Source organism: Astatotilapia calliptera, chromosome 18 (assembly GCF_900246225.1).
Source record: "Astatotilapia calliptera chromosome 18, fAstCal1.2, whole genome shotgun sequence".
In the NCBI taxonomy this organism is placed as follows: Eukaryota; Metazoa; Chordata; class Actinopteri; order Cichliformes; family Cichlidae; genus Astatotilapia; species Astatotilapia calliptera.
In genome coordinates, this window is record NC_039319.1 from 28,087,437 (window position 1) to 28,100,582 (window position 13,146).

At 40.2% G+C, this 13,146-nt stretch overlaps 1 long non-coding RNA gene across 1 annotated transcript; it reads right to left on the reverse strand.

The window, feature by feature from the left end:
- Positions 1–2,359: 2,359 nt before the first annotated feature.
- On the reverse strand, positions 2,360–4,766 carry LOC113010689 (uncharacterized). Its single transcript, XR_003270378.1, has 4 exons — positions 4,654–4,766; positions 3,833–3,950; positions 3,549–3,717; positions 2,360–3,037 (listed from the first exon to the last, which is right to left on the reverse strand). It is a non-coding gene; the product is annotated as an uncharacterized LOC113010689 (long non-coding RNA).
- Positions 4,767–13,146: the final 8,380 nt, after the last annotated feature.

Consider the following 13,146-nt stretch of genomic DNA (forward strand, 5'->3'; position numbering starts at 1 on the left):
GGGGGAGAAACCTCTGACAGAACCGGGCTCAGGAAGGGGTGGCCTTCTGTCTTGACCGAGTGGGGTTCAAATGTTCACTGACAATTTAGTTGTATATAAATATGATTTTTTAGGATGTGATGTTGAGACCAATTATGTGAAATTGGGGACGCAGACAGTTCCGCTTCTTCTTCTTCTTCTTCTTCTTCTCACTCAGCGGAACCTCTGGCAGGCTCTTAACTTCAGTCTCGAGGTCAGCCACCTTCACAGTGAGCATTTTCTGTTTTTCAGGTAGACTTTGCAAAGATTCCTGCACAGACAATGCAGGCGAGTCCTCTTTTTCTATCTTCTGTTGTTCTGTGGTGTCTTTTTCTTTCTGAGGCTCCTGCAGAGACATTGCAGTGGATGGCAGTGAGTCCTCTTTTTCCATCTTCTCCTGTTCTCCAGTCTGGTTTTCTTTCAGAGGCTCACAATTATGCATTTCATTTGCATTGGTGGAATTTTGTTCTTCTGGCTCCTCAACCTTCAAATCATGAAGGGCCTTGTTGGAGCAGAGCTGGGATTTCAGGTCACTGATTTCCAGGTTGAGTGTCTCCTGCTCCTGCCTATGTTTAATGGCCTGCTCTTCCAGCTGATTTTGAGCTGCTAGGAGCTGTTTCTGGAGCATCTCAATCTGCTCTTGCTGAATCCTACATTGGACCTCAAATTCAGCCTCCTTAGAGGACATCAGTCCTACAGAGTCAGTGTGTGAAGCCTCTGTGGTTGGAGTGGCAGACTCCACACACTGCTCTGTGGTAGGGTGGCTGATTTGGTCCTGCAGGGTAACCATCACTTCATCCAGTATGACAATAGCTTCATTGGCATTTGTGAGAGCCTCTGTCTCACTGATGTCATTGGGCTTATTACCAGAAGCCTCCTCTAGCTGCTCTATGAGGTCTTTAATTGTTTCCTCATGATTTCTCTTGTTCTCGTGCATTTGTTCATGAAGTTTGTTCACCTGAAACTGGTGATAAGAGGCCCTCTTGTTTGCACCTACCATTTTCCCGTAAAGGTAGTTCTGATGGTATTGGGAGGCTTCCAGTTGCTGTCTGAGAGCAGCAATCTCGTGCCAGGGATTAAACTGGACACTGCCCTGATGGGGTCTAAATGTGGGATTGGGTTGATATTGCCAAGTCCCTCCATTAGGCCCAGGGTTTGGTCTGCTGGGGTTCTTCACATTTCCCTCTCTCTCCATGTCCACCTTTACATTTGAAATGGGGAGGGATTCAGCTTTTTCCCTTTCAGAAGCAGCTTCAGTGTTTTCTTGCATTTCTTGATTTTTCGGGCTGTTTTGAGCTTCAAGAAGAGCCCGAGCATATGCCCGAGTAATTGGTCTTCTTGGTTCTTCAGCCACTCTTTTCTGTTTTTGCTTTTTTTGTTTCTTTGGTTTCACAACCATTTCCTTTTGTGGTTGTGCCACAGGAGACTTTTCAGGATTTGGTTGTGCGGCTTTTTCAAGCTCAGGTGTGATGACCATTTCTAATTTTGCTTCTGCCATTATAGATGCGTCAGCGTTTGCGTCTGCGTTTCTCTGCGTCTGCCTTGTCTTTGTTATAACAACCAGGTTTTTTTGTGTTTCTGCCATCCGAGATCCACTAAAGTTGTTTGAATGTCTCCCCTATTTAAGGGTTTTTCCAGTAGAATGTGCACTACGACATCACAGGCTGTTCTTTTGAAGTGCCATGATTGGAACAATTCAAAATAAAATACCCACAAACCTACGGTAAAAGAAAAGGCTTTTATTTTGTAGCACATTCTGAATTAACACTATAAAAGCTACTCTACAGGAATTGCAGTAAAAAATAAAAAAGCAAAATATGTTTTTTAAATGGTTGTTAAAAAAAAAACCTAACCAACGTAAAAGACAACTGCACTGTAAAAAAAAAACGTGCTGTTTTTACAGGAAAACCCTGGCAGCTGGGGTTACCAGGGACTTCCTGCAAAAACGCTTTACAGATGCAACTTGTAAATTGATTTACAGTGAATGAATCTCAGATTAAAACTGTTAAATCTACAGGAAAAAGAAGTTAATTTCACACATAGATGTGATATATAAATACACTATTTCCTGTATCTTTTACAAGTAATAAATGCTTTTTGTGGATCCATAAACTGCAAAATTAACAGGGAAATATCGTACAAAGAACTAATTTAAAATGGTAGAACTACGGTGAAACTGTGCATATTAAATGGAGCTGCTCTGTAAATTATACATAAAATCTATGCTGAATATTATATGTTTTAATGTAAAATTGTAACCATAACCCAGCAAATTTCTTACTGCTACGCCTACACCCAAACATGCAAAAATACACATGAGAAAACACAAGAGAGGAAAATATCACTTTTGGGAAATTTATTTTGCAGCCACATTAGCAAAATGACAGCAAATGGATCCATTTTTCCAACTAACACAATATGCAAGGCACACAGCAACTACACAATTCAATCAAAATATAGGCTATAAAAGCTGTGGAACATTCCTGCAAAGCAAGAACCATGTTCATGAAACAAGCATTTGTTAGACCCTCCACCAGAAAAAGTTAAATAACCTGTTAAGACTTTAAAACAAAAAACACATATTGTGCCAAAAATGATCATAATCACCGTGCAACGCAACACGCACCCTGTTGTCACCACAACCATGGCCCTGGTCAGAAAACATCAGCAAAACCACGTGGTGAAACAAACCTACACATGTGGTCTAGAAACACTGCAGTAGCAGCATGTTGTTTTTTTTCTTTTCTTATGTAAATAAAGAACATTCCTACAAAGAAAGAACATCTTCATGAATTGGCTTCATGCATTCGACCAGTAAAAGGTTCCAGTACACATTGTGGAACAAAATTAACAAAGTAAAACTAACAGTCCACAGAGAGTCAAGATTTAGGCTTAGCGCCACTCGTGGTCGGCGAGATCCTAAATCAGGGTGAGGACTCGAGGGTTCACACTGAGACGACGCTTTGAGTTTTTGTTCTCTACTTTGGTTCCTTTTTCTGGGTTTATGGAGAAGAAACACCTGTAGAATAACAATCATATAAAAGTTTATTAAGCATTTTTATAATTGATCAGTTAAAATACACATACAAAGTAAGTAAAAATTAAGTATATACATATATATACAGTCATGGCCATGACCACGTTCAAGACAAAGTATAACCAAAATGCTGTGGGGAAGTGAACAATGCATGGTCAAAAGTATTGGCACCCTTCACGAGTGTCTTCTGCAGTGATATGTCACACTTTAGCATTGTTAAAATCCAAAGCAAAGGTTATAGGTAGTCAGACGTCAGTTGACGCTTGGTCTAGCCCTGAGTCTCGGCCAGGCTTGGACCCAGATTCAGACTGTTAATGTATTTAAAAAAACCAAACAAACAAAAAAAACAACAAAAAAAAACAGAAAAAACAACTGAAACCGGCTCCAAAGCCGACCGAGACTCAGAGCCAGACCTGGACTCGAACCACATCAAAGCCAGACTCCAGATCCCAGAGTCTCAGTTATAAGAAATAACAAAGCCATATTTGTTCACCTCTGAAGAAACTCTAAAGTGGAAGCCAGCTCAGATGGATAATGGATGTTGAAATTGTAGTAGCTCCCGAACATGAGGCACAGTGCAGAAATGAAGGAGGATATGTTTGTGCTGACGAGGTGCCGATCAACACTCAGCATGTATCTTCTTGAGGAATAGCAGGACTGTCCTGTGACGAAATTATTTAACAGGTTATATCAATAAACACGGCAGTCACATGACATTCTATAAAAAAATGCACTTAAAAAAAAAAAGAGAGAGAGAGAGCTATGAAACAGACTTACCACACATGATAATAGTGGGTGTCAGAGGCACTTGCTCCAGTTGTACCTCATCTGCCAGACATGTATCTTCAACACAGAGAAGCATGGACTCCTCCTTCTCTTCAAAGTAGCTGAGTAGCTGTTTAAGGTAAAAGAGACACATGTTTCTGAGATAAGAATGACTATCCTTCTCTGGCATATCACTGGCTGAACTAGCAGATGCCATGGTTTCATGTGTGTTTTCTGAATATTCTGTACTGTCATTTGGGGGCTGAGGACGAGATTCCTTGTACATGTCATCAATACCATCTGGGGAACAAGCTTTATGCTTCCTACACATGTGAGAAGTAAATGATGACTTTTTTGTAAACATATGCTTACAACCACTTACTGGACATGACACAGACCTGCCCCCTGCAATATGATCATTTAAGTGAGACACTAGCTCTTTCACTGTTTGAAAATGGCGGGCACATAATGAAACTGCACATTTTAAATCTGCAACAAGAGCTTTAGGAGTAGCTTGAAGTGCAGGTGCATTGTGCACACGATAAAAATGCCCCTTGAAAGCAGAGTACGTGGTGAATGTTTGGCTGCAATTGGCGCCAACACATTTAAAAATACAACAAGGCTCATTCTTATGCACTCTGCAATGTAGTACATAGCCTCTTAATGTGACCAATACCTTTTTACAAAAGACGCAGATGATCATTTTTAGTATTTCTAAAGTTTGCCTGTGCTTTTCAGCTGAACTAGCATGCTAGCGCTAGGTTATGAGCCTTGGTCTAAATATCAACTGGTGCTTTTATCTCGAAAAAACGTCGCCAAGATATTGAACTTACCGTGCAGACTTTCTGACGAACAAACACAGATCCTCAAAAAACACTTGAAATCGTATTTTGTAATTTGTCCTAACAACGTAGTTGCTGAAAGTTCGATGTTTTCTTCTCCCGTCTTCTCTCTCGTGCTGGCTCGTTAGCGTCGTGAACTAGGCGCTCTTCTCCTCCCGCCCTCACGTCATTATCCAATCAGAGACGAGCTTCAGATGCACATTCAAAATTAGGCGCGCTCAGTGCAACTGTGAGTGGCCTGAAGTAGCTTACAGCTCTGTGGAGATGAGGCACCATAGAGATCCTATGGGAGGCACTGTAAGTTTGTTTAGCCTTTAATAATGAGACATTGCTGACCTAACCCAAAAAAGTATTCTAGTCTAAGTATCACATTGCAATTAAAAGAAACATAAAGAATACAAGCATTATGACAGAAGCATTACTTAGTCGTTAAATAATAATTTCTTATTGGTTACCCTACAATAGGCTGCAAATGATTTAAGAAAAAAACATGATGTAAACAATTTTAATTGTATATTTTTATATAGCCTATAAATGGAGAGGCAACCTCTCAGGTTCACAATGACATCTTCTGTGAAAACATTTTTATTAGTCCAATCCATGACTTTGCATCATTTCATGAATCATGTTAAAAGTAGGCCCAGTACATCCATGCAGTTGTAAAGTGACTTACATATACGTCATGTGTTTTTAAGAAAACTGTGATTTTTACAGTATTTGCATGTCAAATTAACATGATTGTTTGGTTATGAGTATTACGGTGTTTCACTGTTTTTATTCACAGTATTTGTAGTTTTAACCAATAAATTTGATTATAATCACACATTCATGTTGTAAATATAACAGGAACATTCTGTTTAAAGGTTTACAATAATTCACTGTGATCGAAACAGGAAAGTTGTGTTTTGGGGTTTACTATACATTTCTGTAGGGGTTTTACATGGTTTTTATGTCAATTTCACTGCCCTTTTTTACAGTGTGTTTAGTGGAAACGTATTCGACATTCAACAGATTCTCACACATAATAACTTCTTTCATAATTTAAACAAGGACATGTAGAAAACTTTCATATTACAGTTACTGAATGTCTGTAGGAAGTGGGATCTTGGTGGTTGCCGAGGCGACAGAATGTCATCTATGTTTTGTTTCATTGCTGAATCTAAGAAACAACAGGCTGCAGAGGGAGACTTTAATAGAGGTTTACTAACTCTTACTATCATATCCATTGTGGAAAAATCTGTCTATATTTAGCATAATATATTTGAACAATCCAAGTATGCAAACTAAAATTGACAGTAGACCTTATGAGACCACAAACACTGTTGAGGTCCAGTTCAGATACACAGCTTTTGCAGAGGTGAAGCCTAGAGGGGAGCTGGCAGCTACAGATTTGCTGATCTGCTTTTCCCCCCACAATTTCAACATTATCAGTAAACTAATGCAGGTATAAGAATCAGGTGTAGGCTATGTTTTGAAAGGTGTCTATTATAAATTGTATTATATGTATATGTATTACATTTTTAAAATTAGAATACAAATTTAATGCCACAAACCTGAGTTGTCATATACATCTGTGATCAAAATCCCCAACTGTTACGATCTCATTGATAATTGTTGATGCTGCCTCCACTGAGTGAGCAGCAGCGCCCGTTGAATATTACATTTTAATATTTTTAATGATAATAATATTAAGTTTATAATGTCCCTTTTGCAGAAAACATATCTCTTATGAACAGCACAATAGACATCTGTTGTGCTTGCAGTCAAATGTTTCTGGGAATATTTTATTTGGTATGAAGAAAATGTTCCCAAAATTACACTTGCTTCTGACACAACTCATCCACTAACTGTGGATGTGAAGATAACGTCATTTTTCACAATGTCTTGGGAGGTATGGACATGAAGTAGGACGAGTAGTCCGAGCTGCCATTTCCTATTAAAAAAGAAAAGAGAATACACCAATGAACTGATGTTAATCCATCTTCATATAATCTATGTTACACTGTTTTCAAAGACAGTATAAGTTCCATTTCCAATTTTTAATCCCCCAAATCAGTGATCAAAATTTATATTTTCTGTGTTTGCATCAATGTCTGACAAAGACATTACTTTCCATTATAGCTTCTACAGTTAGTACACCACTGATTACTTAATCATCCTCGTCAACAGTGATGATAGATTCTCCAAAAAGTTGATTCGGTTCATCTGGACGTAGCGTTTTATGGGAGAAACGTTTCATCTCTCATCCAAGTGACTTCTTCAGTCTCAGCTGACTGCAGGTTTCCCCAATCTTATAAACAGCATATTTGCATAATGACTGAAACCAGCCCACTGAAGGAACAATGGGCTGGAAGGTCAGTTCCTTAATCTTAATTATGCAAATTCTCATGACCATTGATCAACAACCACTGACCAAAACCCACTGATCAAAGACCACTGATCAATGGCCATGAGTCCCATTCACAGAGAGTTGGGGAATGGCTGCAATCACAGCATCGTAAGATGGTGAAAGATGTACCCTTAGGCCTCCTCCTCGATTCACAGATGGTCTTTCCCTTTTCATGTAAATGGCCTCCTTGTGATGATAGATTCTTTCACAAGACGTATCAACAGTGAGAATATCTCCAACAAACTGTTGGCCATGTTTTGTATAGTCATAGTGTCACAATCCTGAGTCATTTGACCCAGCATTTTGAGTTTCTTGTGTTTTGATATCATTTTGCATTGTGATTTATATTGAAGTCCACTTTGTGATCCTAAGGATTTGTCCTATATTACCTAGGTTATTCTCTTTAGCTTTTTGAATTTTAGATCTGCCGTCTGTGTCTTCCTCTTTGTGGCTGTGGTTATCTTTGTTGTGAGTTCTTGTGTCTCGCCTCCCTTGTATTTCATTCTGTTCCTCCCTGCCTGTCATGTTATCCATGTTTCCTCAGTCATGTCTCTGTGTGTCTGTCTGCGCCTCTGTGTGCCCGTGTTTCCATTACTTCCTGTTTTACTTTGGTAGTCTCCTGTCTGTGTGTGCTATGTTTTGCTTTGCTTCTCTTACTTTGAAGGTACCTTGTCTCATCGGTTATGTTTAGCTTTGCATCCTCTGTCTCGTTGTGTGTAATTTGCCCCCAGCTGTGTTCCCCATGAGTTTCCTGTTCCCTCGTCATTCCCTGTGTATTTAAGTCTTTTGCTTTCTTCTGTCCGGCGTTGCGATCTCCCTCATACCTGTCTGTGTGTTCTGCCTGCCAAGACTGCCTTGTTTATTTTATATCTTCAAGTTTAGTGAAGTTTTTCCTAGTGTCCAGCAATAAAGCTGCTTTTTGAGTTTTGGTTTCGCCTCCGTGTATGAGTCTGTGTTTGGGTCCTTTCCTGCCTGCACACAGATCGTGACACATAGTCTATAGAGTCTATCAACAGGCATTTGAGAAATACACATTAGTCCAGTGGTGACAGTTATGAATGGACAATCTGTGGATGTGTCCTTCAACGACACAGAAGACTTTTATCAGCAACCACCTGTTGAATTCACACAATGGACAAATGATTGATACAATTTCCATTTGATTCCCACTATGTACAACAGGGTGAGAACTGTGTAACTGTGTTAATTGAATTTTAGAAGCATTTAATGACTGACATGTACAGACACAGTCATAATGGATAGATAACAATATACTGATTGAGGAAACATTGTTAGAAGCACTAAATGTGTTTCACGATTAACTGATGAGCACTAATGTTCCAAGCTGAAAATTCTGCTCATCCGACAGCAGCTTATATTCACAAAAAACTGATATGTCTGTGATCCATGCAACTCAAACCAGCCAACAAAAACATGTGTTCATAATACAAAACAAGTTTACTTTGTGAAATGTTAAAAGATACAAAAATAACTCAAAAGTACATTACCTGAATACTAAAATCTCTTCCTTTTGAAATTTAGCAAACAATTTTAACAAGATAATCACTGCTTATAAACTCTGTAAAATGAAATTATTGAGACTACAACTAAAATCCCAGATTTAGAACAAAATTATGCAACAAAGCTGCTCATTTATTCTTTGTAAAAATTTTAATTAAACATGAAGTCTATTTCTGATTGTTTGATCAGAGTCAGTTACACCAGTGTCCTGCTGGAGATCATTTTGTAGCTCTGGCAGTGCTCATCTTCTTCCTCGTTACACGAAGGAGCAGATACTGCCCTGCTGATTGGTTAAGGACCTTCTACGGTCCTGTCCAGCTCTCCTAGAGTAACTGCACATCTCCTGAAATGTTGTCCATACCCTTAAGATGGAGGAGACACAGCAAACCTTCTGGCAATGGCATATATTGATGTGCATTGTGGAAGAGTTGGACTACCTGTGCAACCTCTGTAGGATCCAGGTATCACCTGTAGAATATTTAGCTGATTTAGAGTTTAGAAATGTGTTATCATAGAATGTAGAACTGTTGTAGAGACACTGACACTGCCCTCAATATAATAAAGGCTGATTGTGTCGTGAACTTAGATTGTAGGAGACCCCTCCCCCACTTGAGCTGTGAAAATAAAACAGAGAAGAGTTAATGCTGAGTGGAAATTCCCCAGAGGATGTATGGGTGGGGGTCTCAACATTGTAACTGGATACCTGTGGTTTGGAAGGGAGAGGGGTTTTATGACCTCTAGGGAGTTACCTACACCCACAGTATTCTAACTGTCACGCACACACATCCACACTCACACGAGCACTCGCATAGACACAGACAGAGTTTGCAGCACACCGTGGGGGTTTTATGATGGGGTCACTTCTATAAAGCTGGCTGTAACTAACAAAGGGGTGAAGATTTTTGCAGAGGGACACCGGCCTCGTCTTCCCTTCTAGAAGTGCATGCTTAAATGAAGATGAGTAAATGAAGATGAGTAAAGATGAATAAAAGTTTTGTGAAAATGACTACTGAGTCCGGTGCCATCTCTGGATGCTCGAGGAATAAAAAGAACCGGGGTAAAACTGATTTCTCAACAGTTTTGGTGCCGTGACCCGGATTCGCTCGAGGCGCAGAGATGAATTGGCAGAGCTGAGATCGTGAAACGAGGCGAACAGAGAGCTAGCTCACATGATTAAAAGGTAAGCACGACCTGTTTATTTTCGAACCGTGCATATTGTTTAAAGCCTAAATTATCTGTTCGCTAAGTTGAACGTATCGCAGTGTAAATTCACTCAGTAGAAAAAAAGGCGGCTAGCGTCCGTCTCAGTGCGTTAAAGCAAGAGACTTTTTTAAGAACTCCAAGTTGATGTTTAGCGCACCGTAAGAAAATCTCAGTGCGTTAAAGCAGGAGACGTTTGTTACGGATTAATAGAATCGGTGTTTCATCCGCGGCGGTGTTTGATCCGTCTTAGTTATTAGGAAAAAGTGGCGGTGATCCGTCCTCGTGCGTTAAAGCAGGAAACGTGTTACTATTAGTTAGAAAGCGGGGCTCAAAGGCTTTGTTGCCAGCTGAGCGCTGCGCGTGTCACGGGTTTGGTTACCCCACCTAGTCTCGGACGCGGGGCTAGAACCTGTGAGGGCAGGAGATCCAGGGTGGTGACCTGGGGATTCGTGGCTCCTTAAATAACTAAGTCGGGGAGAGGTCCCTGTCACAGTCTGAAGTATGCATAAAAGCAGGATCGGTTGCTTTCGCCGGTTAGATTCCGAGCTGAGTTGAACCAGTGCCTGATGCAGAAGGAGGACGGTGTAGTGTGTGTGAAAGCGCCGTTAGAGTCGACGTCTCGTCTGAAGTACGGGAGTCAATTAAAGTAACAAAAAGAATTCGTGTCTAAAAGTGTGTGTTTGTGGTGTGTAGAAATCGCGGCAGGAGGCCGTGTCGCGAATTATTGCAAGCTGTGAAGTCATTTGGGGGTTTAATTTGGTTTTATATTTTTTGGGGAAGAGTAGCCGCGGTATCGAGTCTGTGGCGCAGTTTGAATGATTTGTGAAGTGTACGAGAGCGGACGGCACCCGCTCTGTGTGCTGATTAGGGCGTTGTCCTGAATCAGCAGAAGTGTCTCGCAGAAAGTTTGAATGGGACTGCGAGAAGCATGAAGTGTGTGTGAGCCAGCCTCGAGGGGCGGGTTCACAGGTGGAACGAACAAAGAGTAAAATGTGCGTGTGTGTGAGAGAGAAAGAAAAGGTGGGGGCGAGTGACCAGTCTGTGAGTGTGTGTGTGAATTCCTTGATGACAAAGAGGGAGACAAAGTAGATTAGTTGATTTTCTGTGAAATAATAAATAGTCAAGAAATCGTAGTGATCAAATAGGAGAAAATGAACTAAAGTAAATAAAAAATAAACAGTGGATTAGTGTTAAACTAATGATAAATAAATTGATAAAATTAACAGTGACATGTAAAGGTGATCAAGTACTCAAGGATGAATGGAGAATTTGATTGCTGACTGTATGAGAGCTGTTGGGGTGAAAGGAAGATGAGGTTGGAGGAGTGAGTTAACAGGTTAATGTGTGGGTGTAAAACAATGGGGTAATAAAATAAAGAGAAAGAAAAATCATGAAAACAAAGAAAATAAAAAGTGGGGAAGTGTGAGTGGGAAATTGTCTCCAACTGGGGGAAGCAGTGATGCTACAGGTCACCTTCTTCCCCTGCTGGACACAAAAGACAACATAATTTGGAGTGTGGTGGATGAAAATAATTAACAACAACATCAAGAAGATTTTTGTGTTTGCGGTTAAGACAAAATAAAATTTTCATTTTTGGGGTTTAAAGTCAGTAGAGGTCAAAACAAAATAAGTAGAGATGTGTTGCTTTCGGAGTGATGAAAACATATGCAGTCACAGTGAATAATGAAAGTCTCTCAGTCTGTCGTTTACAGGTGGTGAACGGACCTGGATCAATTCTCCATGGGCAGCAGTCGGAAGGAAATTATAGGTTAAAATCCTTAGAAAAAAATAGAAACACCCAGCCAGAATTTTTTGGCTGAATTGTTTTGCAGCTTCTCGTCCTCGTCCTGAACAAGTAAGCTCCAAGGAAGCTAATCTCTCCCTGAAGACACCGAGTGCAGTTCCAGAAGCACGAGCATGAACATCAACAGTGGACAGCAGTCCAAGAGACAATACCAGAGTTCGGAGTAGAGAGGTCCAGCAGCACTGTGGGCAAACGGCATCAGAAAGAGAAGAACCACCATCTAGATTGGATGGATGGAGATGCGTTTCCAGCAAGCTGCAACCTCACTGTGTGTGAAGGACTTTTGAGAAGACTGTCTGAGCTTGACATTTGCCATGTTTGGAGCGAGATGGCAATGAAAGAGACAGTGGGACAAAGAGATACACGGGACAAAGCTGAAGAGAACTGACTGCCATTGGACTGACAAGTGGGAGAGAAGAAAAGGAGCAGAAGAGGGCTGAGGCGGCTGTTTTAGTGTGGGGAATCAAATTAGGTTAAGGAATCCGGGGAGACAAACGACTGCCTGGAAGTGCAGGATTGACACAGTGTCCAGACCACCACAAAAGGGGGAGGAAGACAAGCACTGAGGTGTGCAAGTGTACTGTTAAAAAATGGGAAGGTGACACCACACACGCACATAATATGCACCAGAGATAACAAAAATCATACACAAAGTGTTACACATTAAAAGAGGGCATTTGTAGAAGGGGTTAACAACACTCAGTGTGGTTGCCTATGGTAACCTGCAAGCATTTGGGGTTTAGCTGTGCCTGACTATGACAGAGTTTTTCATTTAGATGTTTCTGAAACAAAATTTGGAGTGAACGGAGTTTTGTTTCAGAAAAAAGGGGGAAGGTACATAAAAGGATATGTATTAACCCGACTAACACACACACACGTAATGAAAATCAAACACAATTTTAAGTAGGCAATACTGTTACCATCATCCTGTCTGGTTTATTGAGTGGGTTGAGAACTGATACATAGTCGACTGAATTAGTATTATTTTGGAGAACATGATAGCAGGGGTGAACAGAATCCTGCAGCCAGAGTTTAAATGAGTGAAACTAGCAGATTTTTGTTTTGTTTTGTTTTGTTTTGTTTTTTGTTTTTGTTTCTGAAGTATGGGTGTTTTCTCACCTATAAGAGAGAGAATATTTTGTGACAAGTCCTAAGACCGGGCTTCTGTATTTTTTCTTTTTCTTTTGTTTTTCAGTTTTATTTGTCATTTTTTATTTTTATTTTTTTTTTTTGAACAGTGCACTGATTTTTGTTTGTGAATTTCTTTTCTTTAAGCAGATCTGCACGTTGGGAATTAAAAGCGCTACACGTCGTTGAGAAAATTGTTGCAAGTGAGTTTCTCCACATTAAAATGGGCTCAGGAGAAAGCCACTTATTTGGGACAATTAGAAAGTGAGAGTCCCAGCCTAAAAAGGATTCAGCGATGTAATCCAAACTAAAGTTCTTCTTTTTCTTTTGAAATTACGTCATTTTGCTGAGAGTGGAAACTAAATGCGACGACAGGTTCCACTATCAGCAAAGAAAGAATGAATGAATGAATGAATGAATGGAAATAAAAACAAACTGA